The sequence below is a fragment of the Mastomys coucha genome, unplaced genomic scaffold (genome assembly GCF_008632895.1).
Source record: "Mastomys coucha isolate ucsf_1 unplaced genomic scaffold, UCSF_Mcou_1 pScaffold1, whole genome shotgun sequence".
NCBI classification, from domain to species: domain Eukaryota; kingdom Metazoa; phylum Chordata; class Mammalia; order Rodentia; family Muridae; genus Mastomys; species Mastomys coucha.
In genome coordinates this window covers 31468097-31476236 of record NW_022196891.1, presented here as the reverse complement: position 1 = coordinate 31476236, position 8140 = coordinate 31468097, and the positions used below count along the sequence as shown (strand labels likewise).

The 8140-nt window shown below is 43.0% G+C and overlaps 1 protein-coding gene across 11 annotated transcripts in view; it reads left to right on the top strand.

Moving 5' to 3' along the window:
• Nucleotides 1–8140, top strand: part of Ppp1r12b (protein phosphatase 1 regulatory subunit 12B) — a 188583-nt gene that overhangs the window by 93889 nt on the left and 86554 nt on the right. The window lies entirely within an intron of this gene.

Here is an 8140-nt window from a genome sequence, read left to right as displayed (position 1 = left end):
GTGCCATGCTGCCTGGATTTGATTTGGGTTTTCTGAGTCCTAGGCATAAAACAGCTTTGGCCACCAAGCCAGGCATCAAGCTAGGATGAAGAAAGGACTGGCCTCTGCTCTGCCCTGACTGTAAGAACACCACCACCATGGTGTCTCTTTGCCCGTTGCCAGGGGGTGTCCACATCCTTCTTAATGATTGGATTCCAGGGTCTCTGCATCTTTTACCATGAGCTCTCAGCAGCACTTTATAAAGTTTACTACTGTTTTGTTTGTTTGTTTGTTTGTTTTTTGTTTTTTTTTTTTTAAATTGTCCCACCGTGACCTCTCAGGTACTGTTCTTTCGTGGCTCTCCTCTGTCATTCTGAAGTTTCTTCTTTGTGTCGTTTCACTCCCTGTCTCTTCTGTAATAAGCAAGTGCCTTCCCTTCTCTTCCCAGGGTCCTTCCCTCTTTAACAGATCTACTCTAGCTGTTTCATTGTCAGCATTCTGTCCTGGAGCTCTTGGCATTCCTCTCAGTGCATAGAAGGGCTAAGGAAAGTGCTCAGCTTGCTCTCTAGACATTCTACAGAAGTAAATATGTGTGGCTATTATTTTCCTGCCCCTTAGCCCATCACCCTTATTTCTTTATCTGTTTCAATTATCATGGATTTTTCTTTTAGGATTCTCAAGTCCCTTTAAGAAAAAGCCTAGGGACAAACTAGACTAAACCATTCTACCTTCTGGACTTTAAAATAGAGAAAGTCTTTTCTTATGTATTAAAAAAAAAATGCTATCCTACATACATGCTACCAAATCCATACTAGAAGAGTTTGCTGATAGAGTGCTTGTCTTAAGGTTTTACTGCTGTGAAGAGACACCATGACCAGGGCAAGTTTTATAAAGGATAACATTTAATTGGGGCTGGCTTGCAGGTTCAGAGGTTCAGTCCATTATCATCAAGGTGAGAACATGGCAGCATCCAGGCAGGCATGGTGCAGACAGAGCTAAGAGTTCTACATCTTCATCTGAAGGCTGCTAGCAGAATACTGTCTTCCAGGCAGCTAGGATGAGGATCTTAAAGCCCACACCCACAGTGACACACCTACCCCAGCAAGGCCACACCTATTAATAGTGCCACTCCCTGGGCCGAGCATTTTCAACCATGACAGAGCCAATGCAAACAGTTGCCTGAAGCCCTTTCCTTCTTCTCTCACATTCCCCTGTGGGCAAGTCCTCTCTTTCTCCTTAGGATTCTCCAGTTTCTATCTGGGGATGCAGCCTAATGGTAGAGTACCTGCTTGGCATGTACAAGGCCCTGAGTTTGATCCCCGTACATCTAAAACCAAAACTCCTTCCATTTTCCTTTCTTCTTCTGTAGTGCTCTGTTAACTCAGGCTCTGCCAACTCAGGCTCTGCCATTGAACCTGTGGCTCTCCTATCCCCTTCCTTCCCCTCCCCACAAGGCTGTGCTCCACTGTTTTCACCAGGTCACTGGCTCCTACTCAGACCTAAGACTGTGCCCCATGAGATGTGACCCTGCCATCTTTCCCTAGGAAGCCTCTTAACTCCTTAGCTCTCCTGCAGCGTTTCATTGCTTAGCCCCTCAAAGACTATCAGGTTTTATCTCCAGAAGAATCTTTGGCATTTTTGGTCTTAAATACTGATTATCACTGTGTATATCTTCCCATAAGATTCTGCTCAAGATCAAACCTTCTTCATTTTATATATAGTATCCAGGGTAGATAAAACAAAAGTAAAATGGGAAGATGACCATAATGAATAAAAAGGAGAACGAATGAACCAACGCACTACCAGCTAAACTAAGAAGTAGTAAGTTACTAAATGAATCGGAATTTAACATAATAAGGCACATAACTGTGAGTCATAACCCAGTTCCATTTCCACACACAACCTTAATTCAGTTCACTAATTATTTGGATAGAGTAGATGGAGTAGGCAGGATGCTATCTGCTAATGCTGTGATGACAAAGAAAACCACCACATGCTTAGGACTCTAGAGGGGAGGTGAGCATTGGATGGATAGGGTGTTTTCTCTGTCTCTCTCTCTGTCTCTCTCTCTCTCTGTCTCTCTCTCTCTCTCTCTCTCTCTCTCACACACACACACACACACACACACACACACACACATACACAAACACACACAGAGTACTAACGGCACCACTGCTGTGTATGCTTTTATTCATGTTTCCGTGTATAAATATGCAAGCGTTTATCCTGGGTCTTTCCAATGGGAAATCTAAGTCTAATGGGTGAGTGCATATTTCTTTCTTGTTTATAACTGGGTTACATTTAAAACATTACTTTGTTTTTCTTTTTTTTTGCCTATGAAAGAAAAATAAAAGTAGCTTTTCCTTGACTTAAACTCCGATTTCCTTGCTGCTAGTAAAACACTTTCTCTTTTGTTTATGGGCATTTCTGGCTTTCTGTTTCTTTAATTTTCTTGAAAATATATTTTGATGATTTGATGTCATTGTTTTATTGCATATCTTTTTTTAAGTTCAGGTATTTTCTGTTGTATTTCTGATATACTTTTAGCTTATCTTGTGATGCTTATGATTTTTATCATATAGATACCCCATCATCTATTTGTCATCCTTCCTATTAAGATTTGAGTTATTTCTATTTGCTTATGTTGGCTTTCTTATGTTAAACAGCAAGACAGTGAAGGTACCCTACTCTGTTCTGCATTAGGTGATGGATGTTGGCGACAGTTGGTCAGGTCTCGATGGTATAGCCAGTGGGCACGCGGTAGAGCAGCATGCACTGGCCTTGTTGGCACATGAATCTGTCATTCTTGGCATCAGTAGCACCTGCTGTGACCAATGGACTAATTGTAAAGTGACCTACATAAGTAAAGCACTGTCATTTGTGAAAGTGGCTTTAGCCCTGAACACTGATGTGGTTTTTCTTGAGCAAATGTTCAGGAGGGGGAGAACTCAAGAGTATACTCTGCTGATTGGAGGGAGGTCACAAATGACAGGCATGTTGGCTGTACAGCAAGGAGTCCTCTCAGCTGTAGTTTTGAGCTGTAGAACATGGAGACTAGAATGAGGCATCTGTGCAGTTTCTGTGAGAGGCAGGCGTTGTAGGTCATGCGGGTACCATTGTCTACTCTCTATCTGCAGCCCAGCATGGCAGCAGTGAGTGCACAGCCCCTGCCTCAGTGTTCATCAGCGACTGCGTGAGCCATGTAGGGACACGTAACTCAAAGGTTTATTGTCTGGTCCTTTTCTCCAGGAATGCGGAGTACTCAGGCTGAAGACTCTACACCACTGACATTTAGGAGCAGATAACTCTGCCTTCCCTATGGAAGAGACATGTAAAATTGTCCCTGATAGCGCCAGGCTAAAAGATCCAGAAATCCCCCCCCACCCCTTGTGTTCTCTCTCTACCCGTCTCTCTCTCTCTTTGGTTATTGAGACGGTAGTGTGGATTCCTCTCCTGAACTTCAGCTCTGATGTCAGTGCTGACTAGAGTGCACATGGCACATAACCCTTTGGACTCAGTCACACTAAACTGAAATCAGACCAGACCTTAATACATGGCATATACTAGTGGGCTGGTTGGTTATTTGTCAGTCTAACACAGACCTAGACATACCTGGGGAAAAGAGCCTCAACTGAAGAATTGCTCCCATCAGAAAGGCTTAGAGACATGTCTGTGGACAGAATTTTTCTGATTGCTAATGATTGAGGAGGGCCTAGCCCACCAAAGACAGTGCCACCCCAGGGCAGTGTCCTGTGTTATATAAGAAAGGTAGATGTATGATGCCTAGGAACAGGCCAGCAAGCGCCATTCTTCTATGGCCTTGGCTTTAGTTCCTGCTTTCAGGCTTTTGCCTTGAGTTCCAGCCTTGGCTTTCCTAGATCGTAGACTGTAACCTGTAAGCTAAATAAACCCTTTCCTCCCTGAAGTTGCTTTTGGTCAGTGTTTTATCATCATAGCAGAAAGCAAGCTTAGATGTAGAAATCTCCCTGACCCTTAAGTAGCTTTTCAGCCTGGACAGTGCCTACAGCTTTCCTCTGTCCAGCTTAACCCTTTATAGAGAGATGAAATTCGTTTTTGTGTTCCTGTCATGTGTTCTTCTTTATCTGTCTCTTGTCCTCTCTTGGTATGCAGCAGCTGGCGGGGCCCCAGCCTCCAGTGGGGCAGTATTTACAGCTCACTTGGGTGGATGCCACAGCTAGGGTAGCCCAAGGGCAGATGAAATAGCCAGGACAGGAGTGCTGCGCCTCTCCACTCTGTCTTCTCTCCCTTCTGTCAGGTGACAAGGAGTATTGACTGACTTGGTACAGTATATAAAATATGCATCTAATGGAATGGTATTTTGGGAACTATTAGTAGCCCTGGCTTGCTGAGCCCCGGGATTTTACCCTCCTCCCCTTCCTTTTTCCCCTTCCTAGGAACAGCTTCTTAGCAAATTACAAAAGCTCTGCCTCTGGCTTGCTGGGTAGCAGTGGCAGTGCAGGCTTACTCTAGTTTCCAAGGGAGACGGGTGCTGAGACTGCAGCGTTTCCCAGCAGCCACTTACCTTTCTTGCTGTTCTTCTCCATGCATGTCTTGACCTTCATTCTGCTATGCAGGCCTGCACAAGAAGGTAACTGTTTTCTTGCAGTTCTCTGCATCGAGGGGGGGAAAGGGGAAGCAGGGTGGTATGGGTAAAGGCATATGGATACAGAGCGTATAAATGCTGGAATTAGAAAAGAGGGGGCTCCGAGGTGCTCTGGTCTGTGAACATCTTCCTGTTTGCTGTACCATAAATACCCTGAAGATGGGAGCCCTGGCACTAGCTCATAAAATTTAAGATTACTGCATATAAAATCCTAAGGTTATAGTAATATGGCCTATGGGAAGCACAAAAGAAAAAAGGAAAACGTGGAGAAGGAAGGAATTGCTCTCAAGCACTCTGTCTTCATGAATTCTGTTCAGTGTGTGTTTTACACATTTAAGGAGAGAGCTGAGAATGTGTCTCTTCAGAATATTCCCAGCACTCCAGAGCTGTGCTTCTCAGTGTCACAGTCAGTATTCTTGGATTGCTGTTTAAATTTAACGACAAAGTTAAAGAGAATGTCCTCTGCTGCACTGGCCACATTTAAGATGTGCCACTGGCTTCTGTATAAGACTGACTGTTGGACACTTCCATTATTATACAAAGCTCCATTTAAGGAACTAAAGACCCATAGGAACCCATGGAAACATGGGAAGCTTAGTACAGTCAAAGCCCTGTATCACAAGTTCTGAATCTGTGGATTCAACCAACCGAGTTGAAAATATTCAGGAGAAAAAAATATACTTATTCTTAACATGTACAGACAATTTTCTCTTGTCATTCCTTAGCTAATATAGTATGATGACCAGTTTCACAGCATTTACATTTTATTGCACAATGGAAGTAAGCTAGAGATGATTTAAGGTATATATTTAAAGAGGATGTATAACATATCTGCCAATACCGTGTGACTTTATATGCGACTTGAGCATTCATGGCTTTGGGTACTTGGGTTAGGGTTGGGTTCCTGGAACCGAGCCCCCTGGAATTTTTAAAGATGATTCGTTTGGTCAGACCAATGAATGGGCTTTTAGCAAGAAGACCAGTGGCCTTTTTTCCACAATCAGCATAAATATGGATTCATTATGGTTAATGCTGACTGAAGTCTTGAAAAACACTTTGCCATCTTCTTTATTTTGTGATTAGGAGGCAGAAGAACTCAGCAGTCTTTTTTCTCCTGTTCTACAGTGTTAACCTCCCTAACCTCCCACGCCATTCTGCACCTGACTGTGCAGTCAGTGTTCTCCAAAGCAGAGTTTAGTCCCTCATACTATTTGATTTTTATGGTTCTTTCACAGCAGCCTTATAAGGTGTCAATGGCCATCCTGTACCATCAGACTGTTGAGTCACACAGACTTTAGTGAGATGCAGAGAATGCCCGAGGAAGCAGTCAAGACAGCTCTGTCTACTCTGTCCTGCTGCTGAGAGATTTGCATGTAGCTGAAATGTCATGATGCTTTGTCACATAAACAAATGTTTTACTGGGGAATAAAGTAAGGAACGTTGTGGATGCAGGAGAGCATCGTGGTAATGCCTTTGGTGAATAACCTTGTGATCTTGGCTATTTTTATGTTCCCTTGGGCCTTGGCTGTCTCATCTGCAAGGCAGGGATAATTTTATCATCTCTACCCTGAATCTTAGAACTAGATCAAAATAGTAAGTCCTTAAGGCATTGGTTTACTGAAAATAATGGCTAAGCGGGCAATGGTGGCACACACTTTTAATCCCTGCATTCAGGAGGCAGAGGCAGGTGGATCTCTGTAAGTTTGAGGCCAGCCTGGTCTACGGAGCTTCTTCCAGGGCAACCAGGGCTACACAGAGAAACCCTGTCTCAAAACAAAAACTAATGAATGAATGAAAGAAAGAAAACTACTGCTATAGAAGTTATACTTTATTATAAGGATTTTATAAAAAGTTATATACCACCAAAGAAAAATAGAAAAAATTCCCTGAAAAACAGAATATTTGTTTTTATTTTTTTGCTTTTTGTTTTTGTTTGTTTGTTAGAATATTTGTTTTTAAAACAGAAAATATAAGTAAGTCTAACTATTACAGAATTTGAATATTTTACTTAAAACTTTCCTTCAGAGTACACTAAGTCAGGCAAATTTTATTAGTGAATTTTAAAAATTATGTAACCCAAATCATACATACATTATTACAGAAAGTGGACCCCAGAGAATTCTTTCCAACATATGTAACCTTATCTCACAAAGCTGGCTATTAGAAGAGAAAAAAAATCAGAGACCACATTCCTTTTATGACCATGAGTATAGAAATCTTAAGGTATACATATTGTATTACGTACAATATCGTACTACATAAAATACATATTGGGTCTGAGGCATGGCTGAGCTGGTAAAATGCTTGCCACGGGAACATCAAGACCTGGGTTTGGAGACTAGCATCACAACTCTAGTCCAGCGTGTCCTGGGCATGTAAGGATGAGCAGCTCCCTGGGGCTTGCCACTACCTAGTCTAGCTGAACACATGAGTGCCAGGTTCAGCTCAGAACTCTGTTCCAAAATAAGGTGGAAAGTAAAGAAGCCATGTGACATTAACATTCGGCTTCCGTACACCACTGGGAGTGCACATGTATCTACACATTTGTATCTTGAGCTAAATGTGTGGCTGGCTCAGTGATAAAGTACTTGACTAGTATGCCCACACAGGCATAAAAGCAAACACAAAATATAAAAAACAGAACATGGGGCCTTTTGTTTGAACCTACATGGTTTAAGTAAAAATCAATGTGGTGTTGCCACACAAGCATGAGGACTTGAGTTCAGGTCCCCAGCACTCTCATAAAAAGGTGAGTTGGTGTACAACTATAATCTCATCACTGAGGACTTGGGGTGGGGTGAGGAGGTTTGCCAGACTGTACTGGTTAGCCAGTCTAGCCAAATCAGTGAGCTCTAGTTTCTGTAAAAGACTCTATTTAAACAAAATACACACACACACACACACACACACGCACACACACGCACGCACACACACACACACACACACACACACATATACATGGGCTAGGGAAATAACTCAGTGAGTAAGAGTGCTTGCCACACAAGTGTGAGTACCTGAGCTTAGAATCTACATAAAAGCTGGATGCTTATCTGTAACCAGATGGTCCATTGGGCAGTGGGAGGTGGAACCAGGAGAAGCTTCTGGACCAACTAGCCTGTCATAGTAAGGCAAGCCTGTCTAAAATAAGGTGAAGATAAGCAATGGAGCTCAGGTTGTCTCTAACCTCGGCACAGATGCTGTGGTACAGTGTGTAGTGAGTGTGCAGTGATCCCTGCAATCCTGCATTCGTACATATGAATGTGTGAGTGCACGAGCACACACAGGAGAATGATAAAGACACTTGGTATCCACCTTTACTCCCCATGTGAACATGTAGACACATGCATCAGTGCACACAAACCTCAGCCGGATTCCTAGAAGATGGGAAATCTTAGGCTAATTTGATGAGTGCTGTGTAATGAAGCTTGCTAGCCAATAAGTCCCCTGCAGCTGGGAAGCGCAGAGCAGGAGCAAAGCATGGGTGATCACCATCACTGCCTCTCCTTAGTGCGGCCCGCAGCTCCCCATCACAAAGGT